This window comes from Patella vulgata, chromosome 2 (genome assembly GCF_932274485.2).
Source record: "Patella vulgata chromosome 2, xgPatVulg1.2, whole genome shotgun sequence".
Classification (NCBI taxonomy): Eukaryota; Metazoa; Mollusca; class Gastropoda; family Patellidae; genus Patella; species Patella vulgata.
Genome location: NC_065880.2, coordinates 22,474,570 through 22,496,789, shown reverse-complemented (window position 1 = coordinate 22,496,789; position 22,220 = coordinate 22,474,570). Strand labels below are relative to the sequence as shown.

The window sequence follows — 22,220 nt, the reverse complement described above, 5'->3', positions numbered from 1 at the left end:
GTTTCTCTACAGTATTGTTATTTTTTTTCCAGTCATTGATGTTAGCATGTACTACACAAAGAAAAACAGGTAACAGAATTTCATTTCCTTTTAATATATTTTTTTAATAATGGCCAATAATTGTTATTGTATGTAATACGAAAAGTATTTATCTCTGTAGAGAGAGGGCGAGTAAATGGGGTTTAAAGTTCACTAAATTCACTTGACACAAACTATGCCATTCATTTCCTTGTATTAAATTGGTCGAATCAAGTAGGTCCATGCTATATGTCCTAGAATCAAGTAGGACAGGTAGTCTTCTTCCGTTTCCGCCCTTTTCCTGAACACTGTCTCATTCTATTGCCATCTGTGTATGTTGTGTTATATTAATTCTGCATAAACCTAGAGTTGTTGTTAGTGTTTGTCGGATAGATCCTTTATACTTACTGGCGCTAGGTAATTTCGAGGCTAATATTGTTCAATTTTATTTGAATGATTTGTTTGCGCGTATTAGAAACAGTGTTCGCGCAGGTTCGAGAACAGCTGAAGAACATGAAAACACTTTCATGAGTCTCGAACATGAGAGAACGGTATCCATGGTAACAAGATGAATTAAATTTATACAATCTGTTACGATAACTTGTTTGGTATTGACTTCGCTATTAAGCATAATTTTGATAAATTATGACTCTGTTTTACTCCTTTTCAATTCTTTGGATGACGATTACATCACCATTTGATACGCCCACATGGAAATGTGGTCGCATATTGTCATCGCCCTCGTCCGTCGTCTACAGACCGGATTATTTTGAAATTGATATGTTGTTTATTTTAATGAGATGAATCCTATTTATTTTCAATAATCTGCGATTTCCGCGAATTATGTCTAGAGTTGTGGCCCTTGTTTCACTTTTTCGAACCTTGTGAACGCGCGAACAACAAAATTATCATCCGATTTGTATGAAATGTGTATGCATTATTTAAATTAGTAAAACACAAAACAAAAAAATCTGTCAAATTTCATACAAATTTCTCAGCAGTTATCGATGCGTCGACCTTTGTAAACCCACAAACGACGAAAATTATAATCTTGTATGAAATTTTCTTGTAAATGCCCAAATTACCTACAAAAGAATGAATATGCAACAATCCCTGTTGACTGTGCAAACGATTAAACTGCTGTGGGCATATGTTTCATTGCCTGGCAACCTAACTTACTTGATGTTATACTGGCCACATACTACATCCAATTTTCGAACGGTATTAAACTTTTAAATTAATAAATGCACCCATGATGCTGTTTTCTCAGCAGTTATCGATGCGCCGACCATGTTTGTTCTCCCTCACACCAGCTATGAGGTATTGTGGGATTTGAGAACGGGAACGTGTTCGTGAACGCATTCCAGACTGCTCAAGTCCGACAAGAACCCATTCTCCGTCCGTTCTCTGCACCGGAACACTGTTTCGAATACACCCTAGGGTATTTAGCAAAGGGAGGAAACCGGAGGACCCGGAGAAAACCCACAAGGCTGGACAGGCGACCCTATTCCTAGTCACATTCAAGTGGGGAATCACATACTAATGGCCTATTTCAAATAAGATATTTGCATATAAAGAAAGTAGGCCTACAGCCGCTTTCAAATGTGATATTTGCATATAAAGAAAGTACAAACTTAAATCGTCTGTGCTGGATAAACTAGCCAAAGGATTCGGCTGAATCAATTGGCGCTAAACTTCACCTAATTTATCCACTGACATACGCCTGAATCAAACATGTTTGATATATTTGGCTGAATTGTATTTGAGTGGTGTGTCCGCTTCGCCGAAGCATTCGTCTGATTTTAGAATTCATTAGCCAATCACCACTCATTCATATCGAGTGGGTATCACAAACTAGCAGTCGAACTGTGACACGGGTGCTACAGCCAACAAATTCCAACAACCATACTATCGGCTTAAATGCACGCCAATGGGACCTCAGGTTTTGTGTTCCATTGAAACGACTAGAAATGAAATGAAATGGGGTTTAACGTCCTACTGTTTTGCTCCGAACTGGGCTAATGAAGACAGGCATACACCACACAGTGTGCTATGAGGGAAATTTTGCCCGGACAGCGACACTGCGGTGTATCAAATTCCAACTGTCAAGGGATCTTTTACGTGCACGCCAACGTGTACACGGGACCTCGTTTTTCCGTATCATCCGAATGACTAGACAGCTGTCCTTGTCAGGCCCTCCGTCCTGCATCACTGACAAGGGGGAACCACGCCGGAAAATCTGGGTGAACTTTCTCGGCCAATGCAGGGATCGAACACCCGACCTCCAGGCTAGCGAGCCAGCGTCTTACCCACTTAGCCACCATGACGACTAGTCAGGGAATCCATGCTGAAAAATCCAAATGAGCTTTCTCGGTCAACACTGGGAGCGAACCTGCAACCTCCCGGGTACCAAGCCAGTGCCTTACACACTAAGCTACATGGCTCTCTTCTAATTACTGTGAGAGTCCAGTCACATGACAAACAAGGGTTATTAAAACAGATTTTCACGGCTTGGGTAAGATCTTCGGGTTTCAAATGGTTTTAGATATCACACAGTTTGTATATGGTAAGGTATCGTTTATTACATGTCACATATTCATATTTTTGTTTCCATATTAGATGCCATAGCAAATCAAAGATCATATAATAAAATAAGTCAAAAAACCCAAATATGGAAAAAGAAAGAGCTGAAGAAATGGTGATTTGAGCACCTATGCTTTCTCATAGGTGTTTTTGGAGGGTGAGTGTTCAATTCTAAGAGAAAAGATGGTTGTTATGGTAGTTTAGAATCTCACCATAATGTCAAAACTATACAGTTATATGGGACAACAATCACTGGTTTATTATACACAAGCACGACGTTTCGATAAGTATTGTCTTATCGTTATCAACTGTATAGTTTTGTTATGTTTCCAATTGCTAAATGCCACTAAAGGATTATACTCACCATAATGTGTTTGGCACAATATAGCCCGGTTGGAGCTGATGTGACATAAACCTCCATTTCATTTTATTGTTTTGAAATTTAAAATTCAGTTTAGTATAGTAAATTTGTACACGTACATGTATGTGCACAAACAGAATCTTACTTATGTCCAGATACATGTAGATATGACTCTGGCTCGCATATTTTAAGGTCGCGGGTTTGCAGTAAGACAATGCAGTACGGAGGGCCTTACAAGGACAGCTGTCTCGTCGTTCAGATTGAACAAAAAAACGTGGTCCCGTGTACACATTGGCGTGCATGTAAAAGATTCCCTGGCAGTTAGAATTTGATACAAGAGTAGGCCTTAGGGTCACGGTACCCGGCAAAATTTCTCTCATAGCCCACTGTATGGCATATGCCCAACCTCATTAGCCCAGTCGGAGCTGAACAGTAGGACGCCGAACCCCATTTCATTTCATTTTTTTCATTTTGTCTCATCTGTGACAAAGCAAACCAACACATTACAATACAATGTAATTAAATTAAAACTTTCATCTTTTAACTGTCGAGTAGATTTAAGTCAACTAATACATAGTATGTTTTTTTTCTCAGTTAACTACATCAGACAGATCAAGACAGTTGGAAATGGCTATTCATATTATGGAAACTTTTTCTCACAGAGCTTGATAATCAGGTAAAATGTAAGTAACATACATATTTGTATTTTTAATCATCAACTAGTTCTATACACTTGATTGGTAATCTAGTTATTTTTCTTGAGGCAATGCCTAGGACTCTCCTATTTCAAGTCTTGGCATTCTTGATTTTTGACAATCACATCCATTGATTTTCTTCAAGTTGTGATAGACCCTATGTGTATTTTTACAGTAAATAGCAGTATAAAAATGATGGACAATATTTTACTTTTCAAATAGATTTTAATAGGTAATATCCAATTTGTTATCGATGGAAATAAAATATAATAATCTGCCTGGGTCTGTTACTGGACAAGACACAATAAGTGTTACCCAAAGATGAAACAAAATAGAGACTCAGTCTCGATGTGGCAAATTAAATTGGTTATTTAAACATTGTGAACCATAAATAGTAAGAAAGTATTCTTATTGCCTACTTTTTATTTTTTAGGCTGGAAGATTATTTGATGTATGATAACAACAAGAGATCCCATAAAGTTATCAAATCTCAAACAGAACTTGATAATTTCACGGAAACAACACGACTTAAAGTGGTGATACGACCTCAAGCCCAAAATTTTGAACGTGATACAGCAATGAACACCGATACCGATAATGCTAGTGACGACTAATGAATTATAATCTTTAAATAGTTAATAAATGGAATTAGTGTATCCATTTACACCCCCCCCCCCCCAAAAAAAACACAAATTAATTTCGACGAATGCAGTCCCTTTAAATCAAACAACCTTTTTCCTGGCACACATATTGCTCACAACTTTATCTTATTGGTTTGTCCATTGATTTGGCTTGGGTCTCTTTTATTGGAATACCGCATAGAAATTGCGATCTAGACCAAATCTTAAATATACTTCGTACAAATTTAGTCCAGCTTAAAAAAATGGATCTATCGCAATTTAAAAAGAAACTATTATTACCACTACCCGCAGGTCATTGTCCTACATGAAATTGTAATATCCCCATAGCTAAAGGAAAAATGCCCCAACGCTATGTCAAAATGATAAAGCCAATGGAAACCGACATGTTATTCATTTTACTTACCCTTGTCTATAGATGTGTATGTATGCAATTAATGTCATGGATTAAATGTCATTTTATACTTTTACTCGTAATTCTTTGTCTAGTATCGTCACTTAAACTGTTGGATTAGCCATGCACAAATAATCGTTATAGGTCAGCAAATGTTATCTTAACACATGTTGTTATAATGAACTATGCCAGCATTTAAAAAAGACCCTTGTATATAAATATATACATGTATAAAATAAATGTCATAGGTTAAAATTCATTTCATATTCTCTGTGAAGTATTGTCACTTCAAACTATCGCACATAAAATCGTTATAGGCCAGTGAAGGTAATCTATCACAGTCATGTTGTTGTTATAATTAACTAGGCCAATATTAAAGAGACACTCTTCCAAAACCAAATTTCACCAGTCTTATATATTGAAGCTTGTAGAACAAAGATTGTCTACAAATTATTTATTTGAAGTGTTAATATAACATTGTCGATTTGCATGCTGCTGTTAATCATCAAATGTACGAGCGTCTAGATGAAATAATCTATTAAAAAACAATTTTAGCAGCAACTATATATAAGGTATACCTAAACAGCACAACACCTCACGTACAATGTGGTCTTTAGATATGAGTCCCTGCATAGTAGGATACACCATATTCTTTCTGAGCCTTAAACTTCACATGTTACCCTACCGCAAGATTGATAAGCATTCCAAGAGAATACTTGGAAATATGTACATATGTTACTCTGTTAGTGTTCCTCTTATATTTAGTATTTATTGTTTTATTCAAAAGACGCTACAATTCCATTTCGTTATTTTGTTAATTACTTTTAAAATATATGTAATATGCCTTATTATGTACTCTTCACAGCACAAAACATCAACTCCTTGCTTTAAAATTTACCAACTATTTTGCATGTTTCCATCTATAATCGTGTGCTACTTAAATATTTGTTGTCACATATAACCTTGCTTCTTCTTCTGCGCCCATTCGTTTAAAACAAAGTGTCATTCCAAAACATTCCAAACGAAATAGCCTTATTGAAGAAATGGGTAGAAGAAGTATTACATGCCTTTCATATTACAGCTATATCTGCTCATCAAAATGTCATATGTGGCAGACTTACTTCCATTAGTATTAAAAATACCATAATTTTGTCACTAATAATTTATATCTTACTCTTACTTAGTGGTAACGTACAGCCCAATCCGGGACCAGGTAAACATCTGAGTCTCTTATACTTAAATGTACGTAGTATCTCACAGAAACTTGATCTTATAGAAGCTGAATTCTCAGATAATGATATCCTAGCATTTTCCGAAACATGGTTAGGTAAAGACACAATAGTAGAAAACTTAAACATAGATGTTTTTCATTTACCTGTACTTTTCATTTATGTGATGATGGATTTGGTGGGGTGGGAATTTATGTTAAAAACTCTCTATTTTATAAACCTAGACCTGATCTTCCTATACCAAATCTTGAAGCGGTATGGGTTGAGATCAAAACTAAAAGTAAAACCGTTCTCGTTGGCTGTTTTTACAGGAAACCTAATTCAACTATTGATTATTGGGACCGGATAGCAAATAGTATCTCACTAGTTAAAGCTGAAAACAAACCTTGTCTTATTGTAGGCGATTTTAATGTTAACCTTACGTTAAATACATCATCCAGATTGTTTGATATTATAAAACGCTTTAACTTAACCCAACTGGTTAGAGACCCAACACGAATCACACCCCACTCTTCCACTTTACTAGATCTCGTTTTAGTTAGCTGTCCCGATTATGTTCACTGAACAAATGTTCTTGAAGCAAGTTTGAGCGACCATTGCCCGTTTCGAGTGCTTTTTACATTTGATAACCCCAACTGAAAAGCTACGCTAGAACTATATGGTCATATTCCAAAATCGATTTTGAAGAACTGAATAGGCACTTTGAAGCATTAAATTGGCAAAGTATTTTTGGGATAGACGAATCCTCTAATAATTTGGCCAATGCCTTTTCTGATGTGTTGATTAAAGCCACTGGGGATTACACCCCACACAAAATGTGATTATACGCCCCCGAGACGCGCCATGGATGAACGGTCATTTGAGGAAAATCATACGTAAAAGAAACCGTATACACTGCCACTCGAAACGTCACAACACTTACGAATCTTGGGAAAATTTCAGATCGTATCTGAACTTTGTTATTTCTGAAATTCGCAAATCGAAACAATTCCACTACGATAAACTTGACCAAAAAATTTCCGAGAACAGTTTCAATGAAAATAATTGGTGGCGACTTGTCAAATCAATTTCCACTAAACAAGGTAACTCAATTAAAGAAATACCCCCTCTCCATTTTAATAACACGATATTTTACGACACCAACAAAAACGCGAATATTTTAAATAATGTCTTTGTTAGTAACAATCAATTAAGCGACATAGACGACGAGCCGCCGACATTACCATTTAATGATTTCTCAATCGAATACATAGTGATCACATCTTCCGAAGTACATGATATTCTAACTTCTGCCTGCGTCAAAAAATCCCCCGGGCCTGACAACATCAATAATTTAATATTAAAATCGTGTGCAAAACCCCTATGCAGGCCCCTAACAAAACTTTTCAATTTCTTAATCGACAACGTCACTTTTCCCAACTGTTGGAAACAAGCTAGCGTAGTACCGATCCACAAGCAAGGGGACAGGCATGACCCTCAAAATTATAGACCAATATCAAGATTGCTTGATAAAGATACCTGTAAGAGTATTGAAACGTTGCATGTAATAAACCAAGAAGTAGTAAATCCATAAAGTTGTGTTATTATGAATTTTCTTGTTAGTTATGATATCTTTAGTCCGTTTCAATCTGGTTTCAGAAGTAACGACTCTACAATATTCCAATTAGTTGACTTATATGACCAAATTTGTCGGTCGCTCGATCACGGTAAGGAAGTAAAGTCCATATTCTGTGATGTTAGTAAGGCATTCGACCGTGTTTGGCATAAGGGTCTCATCTATAAATTAAACTCTATTGGAATCCGGGGAAAACTGCTAAGATTAATTGAAAATTACTTACAAAACAAAAACCGTCAACAGTCGGTTATAATCCGTAGTCAAAGCTCTGATGTCCTCAAGATAAATTTTGGAGTACCACAAGGCTCGGCTCTCGGGCCTCTTCTATTTCTGATTTATGTAAACGATATTACGCGTGGAATAAATGCAAATATCCGTCTTTTTGCCGATGATACTTCCCTATACATGGTAATCGATGATCAAATAGGATGTCAATCCCTTCTAAATGAAGACTTAAAGAAACTTAGTAACTGGTCAAAACGTTGGAAAATGAACTTTAATCCGCACAAATCAAAGACTATTACATTCTCGAGAAAACAAAACCCTACTCTTATTAATCTTTACTTTGAAGGAACAGCATTAACTGATAGCAAAGAACACAAGCATCTAGGAGTTTATTTAAGTAGTAATTGTAATTGGACTGCTCATATTAATTATACGATAATCAAAGTTAGTAAATTTATAGATTGTTTCAGAAGTTTAAAATATCGTTTAAGCAGAATGTCCCTTGAAACAATATACAAAGCATTTATACTACCGTTATTCGACTACGGTGACGTAATCTGGAATAATTGTACTAAACACGAAAGTACTCTACTTGAAAATTTAAATCTTGATGCCCTTAGAACAATCACCGGATTAGTGAGAGGAACATCTCACAATCTATTGTATAAAGAATCCGGGTTCACTTGGCTTGAAAAAAGACGATATCGCCACAAACTAATTCTGTTTTACAAAATGGTGAATAAAATAACTCCAGGTTACTTGTCTATCCTAGTTCCTCCCAAATCCTCGGACGCAAACCCTTACGAAACGCGGAATTCACAACTATATAGAAATATTCCTGCTAATACTACATTTTATAAAAACTCCTTTCTACCGTCCGTAATAAAATGAAATGTTGTTTAATGGCACGCCAGCTCCAACCGGGCTATATTGCGCCAAACCGTAATAAAAGACTGGAATAAATTACCTGAGCACACAAAAGCATGCCCTACTGTAAAAATCTTTAAAGCACACTTCACCAATAATGATATATAACTACCTAAATATTTTTACGCAGGAAAGCGTTCTTCTCAAATAATCCATACAAAACTGCGTCACAATAAAAGCAACTTAAACTACCATAAATTCACTATGCACTTAACGGACAACCCAGCTTGTTCCTGTGGCCATTATATAGAGGATACCGAACACTACTTGTTACACTGTCCAAATTTTACCAATGTTAGATTCCAAACTATAAATACATTACCAAATATTTTTCTTAATTTAAAAACTCTAACAAACGGTGATAATAATAATACCTTGCAAATGAATACGCACAGTTTTAATACAGTCCATAAATTTATACATTTATCCAAAAGATTCCAATAACCATCGTAAAATATTAGCTGAATTAATTACTTTCTCGGTGAATATACATCTGACACCCTCAAAACATCATACGAGCAAGCGTATTATGAAATGGTAAGGTACTGTAAGTGACACAAATTATTAAATTACTTGCATGCACGATTAATAGTAAATAGAAAATACCATACTATTAAATGTATTTTATATGTGAAGTGTACATATTACAATTGTATTTGTAGTATATTTATTAAATAAGGAGACGAATTAATATAAGCCTTTGGCTTATTTTAAAATCCTTACTTTTTGACAGTGTATGTATACAATATCCATCTTATTTGAATAAAATATTGTTTAAATCAATATTCACTGCTGATCAGTGTGGCGTAGAGTTATAAATAGAACAGTACACTATACTTCATATTCAGTTACATATTTATGAATAACGTAAATAGATTGTTCATCGCTGAGGCAAAGAAAAAAATGTAACTTTACAAATATTATCAACGAATTTTCTCCTTACTAAATTTGACCGAATAATTAAAGAAGTGCGTGATTATTACGGATGAAAACAGACATGCGGGCGGGTCATGAGAAGCAGACAATTAATTAACCGCTGCCTTATTAAAAAGTAAATGTGAAGCCACGGAAATTTCCAAATATTAATTAGGTTACAGTGTGAGAAATGTTTTTGTTATGTACAAAACAGCCCAACATATCAACATTGATTTGAAAATCGCACATAATAATTTTTGGGACCAAGGAGAAACTAGCTAAAATTTGTCAAACTTGATAGTTTATATCCTGTTTGTATAAGAAGAGACGGAAGATGTTATTCATTTTTGGGACCAAGGAGAAACTAGCTAAAATTTATCAAACTTGATAGTTTATATCCTGTTAGTAAAATGACGGAAGATGTTATACATATAATTTATATCCTGTTTGTAAAGAAGAAACTGAAGATGTTATTCATATAATTTACTCATGTCTAGACATATCAATATTAATTACGCCCATTAAAGATAAGCTGACAGAAATATTACCAATCACTTTATCTGAAGATAATTTAATTTTTTTTTTCTATATGGTATGCAAATTCGAAATTAGACCACCCCATATAAACTATTTAACACAATTCTAAGTTGTTATAGATATTTAATTTGAAAGCATGGACATATTATGATAAATAAACACGTTTGTTACATAGAAATTGTAAAGTTACTTCAGACAGACCTAGAATATTCATTATTTCACATTAAGCATTATTATAAAACTATAAATCAAAATCTGTATTACCTGCCCTGTTTATAAAAAAAGAATCAAAGGGAACAAATACACTTGATTAAGAATGTTTGAGTTAAACATATTGTTTATGAAAAGGCAACTAGTTTAATATTGTACTTGAATTACTTTAATGTTTTTACCTTAAATCTATGAAAATAAACAAAAATATGTAAATTCCAAAATCCATTTTAAAAAAAAAATGTTTTTAAAATCGTCCTTTTTATTGTGCCTTTTTATAAATATAACTTACTAGCAGGATACCCGGCTTCGCTCGGGGGTCATAACTCCGAAACCGGAAGTGGTAGACTAACGCCACCTGGCCTATGTTACTCCCCGGTCCGAGCTACCCCTAAACCCCAAATTTCAGACTTGGGACAGACCTAGTGTAGCCGCCAACCCCGAACAGACCGGCTTCGCTCGGGGTCATAACTCCGAAACCGGAAGTGCTTGACTAACGCCACCTGGTCTATGTTACTCCCCGGTCCGAGCTAGCCCTATACCCAAAATTTCAGACTCGGGGCAGACCTAGTGTAGCCGCCAACCCCGAACAGACAGACTTCGCTCGGGGGTCATAACTCCGAAACCGGAAGTGGTAGACTAACGCCACCTGGCCTATGTTACTCCCCGGTCCGAGCTACCCCTATACCCCAAATTTCAGACTCGGGGCAGACCTAGTGTAGCCGCCAACCCCGAACAGACCGGCTTCGCTCGGGGGTCATAACTCCGAAACCGGAAGTGGTAGACTAACGCCACCTGGCCTATGTTACTCCCCGGTCCGAGCTACCCCTATACCCCAAATTCCAGACTCGGGGCAGAGGTAGCCGCCAACCCCGAACAGACAGACTTCGTTCGGGGGTCATAACTCCGAAACCGGAAGTGGTAGACTAACGCCACCTGGCCTATGTTACTCCCCGGTCCGAGCTACCCTTATACCACAAATTTCAGACTCGGGGCAGACCTAGTGTAGCCACCAACCCCGAACAGACCGGCTTCGCTCGGTGGTCATAACTCCGAAACCGGAGGTGGTAGACAAACGCCACCTGGCCTATGTTACTCCCCGGTCCGAGCTACCTCTATACCCCAAATTTCAGACTCGGGGCAGACCTAGTGTAGCCACCAATCCCGAACAGACCGGCTTCGCTCGGTGGTCATAACTCCGAAACCGGAAGTGGTAGACTAACGCCACCTGGCCTATGTTACTCCCCGGTCCGAGCTACCCCTATACCCCAAATTTCAGACTCGGGGCAGACCTAGTGTAGCCGCCAACCCCGAACAGACAGACAGACAGACAGACAGACAGACAAACGACAGTCACAAATATATATATATAGATAGATATATATTTATCAACATTGATTTTGACTGCAGGGGATCACGTGGCTAAGTGGGAAAGACGCTGGATCACTAGCCTGGAGGTCGGGTGTTCGATCCCTGCATTGGCCGAGAAAGTTCATCCAGATTTTCCGGCGTGTTTTCCCCTTGTCAGTGATGCAGGACGGAGGGCCTGACAAGCACAGCTGTCTAGTCGTTCGGATGGGACGAAAAAACCGAGGTCCCGTGTACACATTGGCGTGCACGTAAAAGATCCCTTGGCAGTCGGAATTCGATATAAGAGTAGGCCGTAGCGCCGCTGCCCGGGCAAAAATTCCCTCATAGCATACTGTATATATGGCGTATGCCCGTCTTCATTAGCCCAGGTTAGGAGCAGAACAGTGGGGCGTTAAACCCCATTTCATTTCATTTCATTTTGATTTTGACCGTGCTGTATATATATAATATGTATTATGTGAATAAAGACCTTTACAAGAGAAACAAAAATAATAGTCTTAACTATTAAACAGAACAATATCAGGTGATCAAATAAATTGAAAATCTTTTGTTGGGTTAGCTTAATATCAAACCAAAATTGATTTAAGATAAAGAATACTCTACATGTACGACAGAGAAAAGGTTCATTCCCATATCGCCGACTCGCCGAGTTTTAGGGGAAAAATTTTGGTCGGTGTTAAGTGGTTGAGTGGCCAAGAACAATAGACCGAAGCTGAAGGATAAAACTAAATAAGCAGATGATTTTGGGAGCATTTATATTTTTTTTTAAATTTTTTAACAACCTTTAACACATAACATAACATAGTCCAACAATTCTAACAAATTCACTTTTCCTTGTTCATATCTATGTTTCGAATATTCCTGTTGATATCGGTGTATTTAGGTGGTTGTTGCTGGTCACTTGAATACTGCAATAACCGAATTTCAATCGTCTTTTGCTCTTCTTGCAAAAATGCCATTACTTCAAAAATATTAGAATAAGCTTTTGCCATCCCTCTAAAGAGTTGTTGGTTCTTCGCGTGGTTTGGTTGTGGTTCCTTTGTATCTGTGTATATTGGTCGTCTAACCATTGCAAAACCATATAGTCGGCTAGTTGTCTATATTTCTCATTAATTTGGGAAATTTCTTATTCCTGGATCTATATACAGTACTCTTCTTGGAGTAAAAGGTTGACATGATGGCGATGGTGGCTATATTATCTTCTGTCCATTCACCATTCCGTTTACCGTTTATTTCTTCTTGATAAAGTTGCGTAATCTGAGTTGTCGTAGACTGGACCTTTTCCTTTAAGGTATCATTACTGTAATCTATAAAATAAGATTTATTTTTTCATAATAATGTATAAATAGTAGAATATAAAATTAGAAGCTTACAACAGAAATTACAAGAAATTGAGAATTGAAGTGCAATTTTAAAGATGTCTTTTATAACACAGTAACTTACTTGTATATCGGAATGGGTTGGTGGGTGGTTGTGGTCGACGTCTATTCTGCTAAGCTAACTATATCGAAAATGGTAGATGCTGTAAACCTACATCCCTTGCTTTTTTCACAGCACTGCCATATCACTATGTCGTTATTCTTTCTCTTATTCAGTCTATACTTAAAGGACAATATTGGTGTCAGTCATTATTACATTTGAATTGTCAGATATCCTCCCACCGTCTCATATAATAACTTTTCATCTTCAACTGAATTATCAGTCAAATAAAATTCGATCGCGTGTCTGTTATCGCTCGTTACTTCAGTCAGTTATATAGAAGGATAACTCGTGTTTGTCATGTTTGTCGTCACTTCCCGTTTCTTCACGTGCTTGTTACACATCTCCCGTAGCAATGATCTATGTGTTAAAATTATATTTGGGATGTATTTAACAAGTTCTATCACATATTTTATAATGACTGACACCAATATTGTCCTTTAAAACCAGCAACACACAGGTATCTGCCACCTTTTGCTGTAGGAATAAACTTACTGTGTGAACCATCGTAAATTTTAAACGGATTTCTTCGATTATGAACAAACTACTTAACTTTGGTTATTATAAACTTACCTGTGTGTTTGTAATGAACTCCCGTTCGATAAAATCCATTGCACAACTAATTATCACAACGATGAGAACAAGTTCTCTCTTGAAAAATTTGAAAATTTACTTGTAATTTCGACAGAGTCGATGTCAACAATGTCTTCGTGACGTATTGGTCGAATCCAATATACCTGTTGCGGGGGTTAACATTGAAAGATAGTTTGACAGCGCGATCATTTTGATCGTATATGGGTTTGGGCGACGAAAAATATCAATTGAAGGCAATTACATAGGAGATTTATATGGAAACCATTGATCGCCAGTCTATCAAATTTTCTTCACAATTAAAATATCACTGATTGCACGGATACTCGTAAAAATAAAGTCATGTATAAACTATAAATATCCTATCTTCTTTATGTTATAAATAATTTAACAAGGATCATGAAGCTTACCTCCGAATTCTCTGAGTGTATTTTTAATTTTATACGCATTCTTTCGATCGAATAATAACCGCTTCAGTAACATCTTTAAGCGTGTTGCGGCAGCCCTCAGCGTGTCTATTGGGTGCCCGGGTGGGTATATAATGCTACTAAGCCCGTATGACCCCATAAGAAGCGGAACATTAATTCTCGATTCGACAGTTTTGACCGAAGTGTGATAAAGCCCGTAAAACGAATGTATAGTTGTGTTTGTGCGGCATGCGTGTTCAAAAGTAAATAATCCCATCCGAGTCGCTAATCAAATAATTAGAACAAAATATTTCAAAAAGTAAAGCTATAAAATTTGCAGAGATTTTACTAGAATGTAAAAGACGGTAACTAAATACAGGAATGCCGGTAGTTATGTGTGTGAACGCTCAAACTCAATGCCAATTGTCGTAGGTATCCAGACCACTCGGACCAAAGACTACTCGGACTAAGACCAGTCGGACCAAAACAAGACCAGTCGGACCAATTAAATTATATTATAAGGCTAGACAATATGCTATTTATTTATTATTAAATCACAATACAAAGAAGCAAATAATTCTTATACGGAATTATTATATTTAGAGTTGTTTGGTTCAATTTTGTGTACGGAAAATAAATCAACGATTAGTTTTAAAATTAATTAATAATGGTGCCAAAAAAAAATATCAATCTAATTTTTCTTTACTCTTGCAATGAGACTCGGTATGTCCAGACTTTTGACAGTTTCTACATATACGGGTATACTGTTCCTGTCTGATAGCCTAATTTTACTTTTTCCACATTCGCGGTATCCCCAGTGGTTTCATTCCGTTCTACCCCACTAACCCCTGGGTTACTATATATGGGGGGGGGGGAGACACGTTTTCAAGTTATCCGCCCTTGATGCGTTAATATAAACAGCACATAATAATACGAAGACCGGACGTTTATATGCCCCTTTTTAAACGTGACTACAAGTGTGGTTCTCGATATTTTGCGATTTGGAATACAATTATCAATTTATTCAAACAACACGTTATTATTAGTTCGAGTAGTCATATTAAAACACACACAATTGGCAATTTATTCAAATAACACTTTATTATTGGTTCGAGTAGTCATATTAAAATAAACACAATTATCAATTTATTAAAATAACACTTTATTATTGGTTCGAGTAATCATATTAAAACAACACTTTATTATTGGTCCGAGTCGTCTTTCTGTTGGGTCCGAATAGTCTTTTTGTATGGTCCGAGTAGTCTATTTGTTTGGGCTGAGTGGTCTATCAGTTGGTCCGACTGGTCTTGAACCGAGTGGTCTTTGGTCCGAGTGGTCATGGATTCTTGTCGTAATTGTACTTGAATTTCTGTCACCCCTAATACGAAATGATATCTTCCGCAGAGTGACGTAACCATCTTCCATATTGGTATTTTTCTCTGGGAAAAGTTTGTGATATTTCAATTTTTCAAGAGAGAACTTGTTTTCATCGTTGTGATAATTAGTTGTGCAATGGATTTTATCGAACGGGAGTTCATTACAAACACACAGGTAAGTTTATAATAACCAAAGTTTAGTAGTTTGTTCATAATCGAAGAAATCCGTTTAAAATTTACCAAGACTCAGACAGTAGATTGTAACTGTGCATTAGCTATCAGCTTTATGTTGAACTGTAGCCTATTATTTTGTTAATTAATGAGTGAGTTGAACTGTAGCCTATTATTCTGTTAAGTGGTTGAGTGGCCAAGAACAATAGACCGAAGCTGAAGGATAAAACTAAATAAGCAGATGATTTTGGGAGCATTTATATTTTTTTTTAAATTTTTTAACAACCTTTAACACATAACATAACATAGTCCAACAATTCTAACAAATTCACTTTTCCTTGTTCATATCTATGTTTCGAATATTCCTGTTGATATCGGTGTATTTAGGTGGTTGTTGCTGGTCACTTGAATACTGCAATAACCGAATTTCAATCGTCTTTTGCTCTTCTTGCAAAAATGCCATTACTTCAAAAATATTAGAATAAGCTTTTGCCATCCCTCTAAAGAGTTGTTGGTTCTTCGCGTGGTTTGGTTGTGGTTCCTTTGTATCTGTGTATATTGGTCGTCTAACCATTGCAAAACCATATAGTCGGCTAGTTGTCTATATTTCTCATTAATTTGGGAAATTTCTTATTCCTGGATCTATATACAGTACTCTTCTTGGAGTAAAAGGTTGACATGATGGCGATGGTGGCTATATTATCTTCTGTCCATTCACCATTCCGTTTACCGTTTATTTCTTCTTGATAAAGTTGCGTAATCTGAGTTGTCGTAGACTGGACCTTTTCCTTTAAGGTATCATTACTGTAATCTATAAAATAAGATTTATTTTTTCATAATAATGTATAAATAGTAGAATATAAAATTAGAAGCTTACAACAGAAATTACAAGAAATTGAGAATTGAAGTGCAATTTTAAAGATGTCTTTTATAACACAGTAACTTACTTGTATATCGGAATGGGTTGGTGGGTGGTTGTGGTCGACGTCTATTCTGCTAAGCTAACTATATCGAAAATGGTAGATGCTGTAAACCTACATCCCTTGCTTTTTTCACAGCACTGCCATATCACTATGTCGTTATTCTTTCTCTTATTCAGTCTATACTTAAAGGACAATATTGGTGTCAGTCATTATTACATTTGAATTGTCAGATATCCTCCCACCGTCTCATATAATAACTTTTCATCTTCAACTGAATTATCAGTCAAATAAAATTCGATCGCGTGTCTGTTATCGCTCGTTACTTCAGTCAGTTATATAGAAGGATAACTCGTGTTTGTCATGTTTGTCGTCACTTCCCGTTTCTTCACGTGCTTGTTACACATCTCCCGTAGCAATGATCTATGTGTTAAAATTATATTTGGGATGTATTTAACAAGTTCTATCACATATTTTATAATGACTGACACCAATATTGTCCTTTAAAACCAGCAACACACAGGTATCTGCCACCTTTTGCTGTAGGAATAAACTTACTGTGTGAACCATCGTAAATTTTAAACGGATTTCTTCGATTATGAACAAACTACTTAACTTTGGTTATTATAAACTTACCTGTGTGTTTGTAATGAACTCCCGTTCGATAAAATCCATTGCACAACTAATTATCACAACGATGAGAACAAGTTCTCTCTTGAAAAATTTGAAAATTTACTTGTAATTTCGACAGAGTCGATGTCAACAATGTCTTCGTGACGTATTGGTCGAATCCAATATACCTGTTGCGGGGGTTAACATTGAAAGATAGTTTGACAGCGCGATCATTTTGATCGTATATGGGTTTGGGCGACGAAAAATATCAATTGAAGGCAATTACATAGGAGATTTATATGGAAACCATTGATCGCCAGTCTATCAAATTTTCTTCACAATTAAAATATCACTGATTGCACGGATACTCGTAAAAATAAAGTCATGTATAAACTATAAATATCCTATCTTCTTTATGTTATAAATAATTTAACAAGGATCATGAAGCTTACCTCCGAATTCTCTGAGTGTATTTTTAATTTTATACGCATTCTTTCGATCGAATAATAACCGCTTCAGTAACATCTTTAAGCGTGTTGCGGCAGCCCTCAGCGTGTCTATTGGGTGCCCGGGTGGGTATATAATGCTACTAAGCCCGTATGACCCCATAAGAAGCGGAACATTAATTCTCGATTCGACAGTTTTGACCGAAGTGTGATAAAGCCCGTAAAACGAATGTATAGTTGTGTTTGTGCGGCATGCGTGTTCAAAAGTAAATAATCCCATCCGAGTCGCTAATCAAATAATTAGAACAAAATATTTCAAAAAGTAAAGCTATAAAATTTGCAGAGATTTTACTAGAATGTAAAAGACGGTAACTAAATACAGGAATGCCGGTAGTTATGTGTGTGAACGCTCAAACTCAATGCCAATTGTCGTAGGTATCCAGACCACTCGGACCAAAGACTACTCGGACTAAGACCAGTCGGACCAAAACAAGACCAGTCGGACCAATTAAATTATATTATAAGGCTAGACAATATGCTATTTATTTATTATTAAATCACAATACAAAGAAGCAAATAATTCTTATACGGAATTATTATATTTAGAGTTGTTTGGTTCAATTTTGTGTACGGAAAATAAATCAACGATTAGTTTTAAAATTAATTAATAATGGTGCCAAAAAAAAATATCAATCTAATTTTTCTTTACTCTTGCAATGAGACTCGGTATGTCCAGACTTTTGACAGTTTCTACATATACGGGTATACTGTTCCTGTCTGATAGCCTAATTTTACTTTTTCCACATTCGCGGTATCCCCAGTGGTTTCATTCCGTTCTACCCCACTAACCCCTGGGTTACTATATATGGGGGGGGGGGGAGACACGTTTTCAAGTTATCCGCCCTTGATGCGTTAATATAAACAGCACATAATAATACGAAGACCGGACGTTTATATGCCCCTTTTTAAACGTGACTACAAGTGTGGTTCTCGATATTTTGCGATTTGGAATACAATTATCAATTTATTCAAACAACACGTTATTATTAGTTCGAGTAGTCATATTAAAACACACACAATTGGCAATTTATTCAAATAACACTTTATTATTGGTTCGAGTAGTCATATTAAAATAAACACAATTATCAATTTATTAAAATAACACTTTATTATTGGTTCGAGTAATCATATTAAAACAACACTTTATTATTGGTCCGAGTCGTCTTTCTGTTGGGTCCGAATAGTCTTTTTGTATGGTCCGAGTAGTCTATTTGTTTGGGCTGAGTGGTCTATCAGTTGGTCCGACTGGTCTTGAACCGAGTGGTCTTTGGTCCGAGTGGTCATGGATTCTTGTCGTAATTGTACTTGAATTTCTGTCACCCCTAATACGAAATGATATCTTCCGCAGAGTGACGTAACCATCTTCCATATTGGTATTTTTCTCTGGGAAAAGTTTGTGATATTTCAATTTTTCAAGAGAGAACTTGTTTTCATCGTTGTGATAATTAGTTGTGCAATGGATTTTATCGAACGGGAGTTCATTACAAACACACAGGTAAGTTTATAATAACCAAAGTTTAGTAGTTTGTTCATAATCGAAGAAATCCGTTTAAAATTTACCAAGACTCAGACAGTAGATTGTAACTGTGCATTAGCTATCAGCTTTATGTTGAACTGTAGCCTATTATTTTGTTAATTAATGAGTGAGTTGAATTCTGACAAAATTCATGTTCATGTAATTTAAGTGAACTTATTAAATAGTGAGTGAGTTGAATTCTGATAAAAACCAAATTTAAGTGAACTATATTAATAATGACTAGTCCCTGCCTCATTAACGCCTTTAATCCGTTTTTAACCCATCAAAGAGTGCCGCGGTCGACTTTCCAAATTCTGGTGAGTCGGCGATATGGGAAGAACCCAGAGAAAACTTAGCAGGATTTTTTTGTTGTTAAATTGAATCACGCAATTCTCACTGAAATAATTCAACATAGAACCATAAATTGAAAAGGCCTAATTTTAAATTATCAAATTAATCAAGATTTGTGCTCGAGGATGGAAAATCTGTTGAATCTTAACTCTGAAACTACCTCATGTTTTTATATACAGCATTTTAATTAGTTGCTTTCTAAAATAGGGGGAGCCACGGTGGCTAAGTGGGTAAGACGCTGGCTCGCTATATTTGGAACACCAAACCTCCACAAATACAGTATAAAACTATTATTAGAAATAATAGGAGGATTGGGTCTTCGGCATAACTTTGACCCAATAAATTTAGGTCGCATTGACCCAATAAATTTGGATCGTAATGACCTAAATTATTGGTTATTGGTTCAAGGCGACCCAAATTTATTGGGTCGGTCATGTCTGTACCCAATATTTCTGGGTCAAATTTGACCCATAATTGTTGGGTCGAAATTGAGATGGCTCGCTCTTTGTAGGTGATATATTTGCGTTTCAAGAAATGCAAAATGTGATGCGCCGACTTGGGTTGAAGTTAAATCACAAGACTGAAACGGAAAAAAGACAGAGTAAGACTTTCAATTTCAATATGTGAAAATATTATATAACATGGTTATAGCTTCCTCTTGATGGGCTTAAAGGTGGTCTGACTATGGTAGGCTCGGTGATAATCATATGGAACACTGGTGCTCGTGCTGGTAGTAGGTCACCGTCAGATGCAAATGCAAGTAACAGAGAGAGAGAGAGAGAGAGAGATGGGGTTTAACGTCAACTCGACACAAACTAGGTCACTTCGGGACTAACATATGGTTTGATTTTCTTTCAATAATTCGCTTGCGAGTAGGGGTCTTTAGCAGTGGGAGGAAACTGGAGGACCGGAGAAAACCCACGAGGTTGGACAGGCGACCCTACTCCTTGTCACGTACAACTGGGGATTCGAAACCACGCCAGTTGACTCAATAACAGGCCTTATGATACAGCGCGCACATGCTAACCATTCGGCCATCCAACCCCCCAAATGCAAGTAAGGGCGTGGGTGGCGATGATAGCGACCGGGTTCATCCTCGTGTTAAGGAGCAGACTACTTCACCATCCACCTCTTCAGGCTATTAGTCTTGGTCTGAAAATGTATACAAGAAGTAATATCACTTATCAGATAGCCTACTTGCTAAGATTTCTATTTATTTGCTAGGCCCAGTGAGTGAGGCTATTCACTTCAAGATACCGTACTTGTTGAAGATGGCGTTAACTAATTGAATAACGTGAATAGGTCTTACTCTTACTCTTCTTAGGTCTTACTCTTAGGTCGATTGAACAGGCCTATCTGTCAGCTTGTTGAGATAGCGTTTAAAACTATTTGAATTGAACAACCGTGAAAGGGCCTTACTCTGGTCCAGGTCGATTGAACAGGCCTATGTAAAGAGTAAAATGTGATCACGGCTTTCATTAAATAAATCTTAACAGACACAAAAATTAAATGTGAAAGTGAAAGTGTACAGGTGAGGTAAGCCTATGCATCGCATGGTGCTAACTTTAACCCAGAACGATTGGGTCGGTTAGCGACCCAAAAGAGTGGCGACATGATATTTTGGGGTCAAAATGGTTGACTCAAAATTCTGACCACTAATTCTAATCTACAAAATTTTAACACAACGAGATTGGGTCGGATAGCCACCCAAAAAAGTGCCAACATGATATTTTTGGGTCAAAATGGTTGACCCAAAATTTCTGACAAGTATATTTTAGGTCGGATGCCATTGACCCAATATTCTGGGTCAAAAATGGTTGACCCAAAATTTCTGACTAGTATATTTTAGGTCGGATGCCATTGACCCAATATTTTGGGTCAAAAACGGTTGACCTAAAATTTCTGACTAGTATTATTTTAGGTCGGATGCCTTTAACCCAATATCATTGGGTCGGTCCGACCCAAAAATTCTAACAGTGCACCTCATACTATTTTAGATATCATTCATACAGATTTCCCTAAGTATTGTAGGAAAAAAATATTAAAACAATATATTATAAAGTCTTAAATTCATGATACTTGAATTCCCTTGACAGTACTACCACTATAGAAATTCACGTTGTAACAATATTTAAATATATTAATGATGTAAGGCAGTACAATAAGAAAAATAATTTTAATTTTATTAAAAAGCTTATTTTGCTATTATTATTTATTTATGAAAGTAATGGATCTATATGTATCGATTCATTATTATTATTTTAAAATATTGAAACTAGCTTTTAGACTCTAAACGGTTTCGCCAAGTTTCGAGATTGACAGCTATAGACGAGTGTAGTCCACTGTGTTTATATTGTAAATATCTTTATGTTGTTAATGGTACTATATTTTATATACATGTATATTAATTTTGTGTGTCTGGAAAGTGATTGCTAATGTAATATAGCGTACATCTGTATATCTGATATACTGTACTATAATGACTGAATGGTCTTTTAAAACATGTAATCGGATGTACTGTATATTTATGTTGTGTTAGTACCTGAATAAAATTTTCTCAAGAAAAAAAAGAG

At 36.3% G+C, this 22,220-nt stretch overlaps 2 protein-coding genes across 3 annotated transcripts in view; one reads left to right on the top strand and one right to left on the bottom strand.

Annotated features, from left to right (window-relative positions):
- The window catches only part of LOC126810897 (baculoviral IAP repeat-containing protein 2), a 109,379-nt gene that overhangs the window by 7,442 nt on the left and 79,717 nt on the right, over positions 1-22,220 (bottom strand). The window contains exon 1 of one of the 2 annotated variants that reach the window (XM_050536252.1): positions 8,291-8,309. The exons of the other annotated variant lie outside the window; for it this stretch is intronic. The gene's annotated coding sequence lies outside the window, so the exon portion shown is untranslated. Of the gene's footprint in view, positions 1-8,290; positions 8,310-22,220 lie in introns of those variants that run through there. 2 annotated transcript variants of the gene reach the window in all.
- LOC126810903 (baculoviral IAP repeat-containing protein 2) overlaps positions 1-22,220 on the top strand; it is a 41,791-nt gene that overhangs the window by 12,688 nt on the left and 6,883 nt on the right. The window lies entirely within an intron of this gene.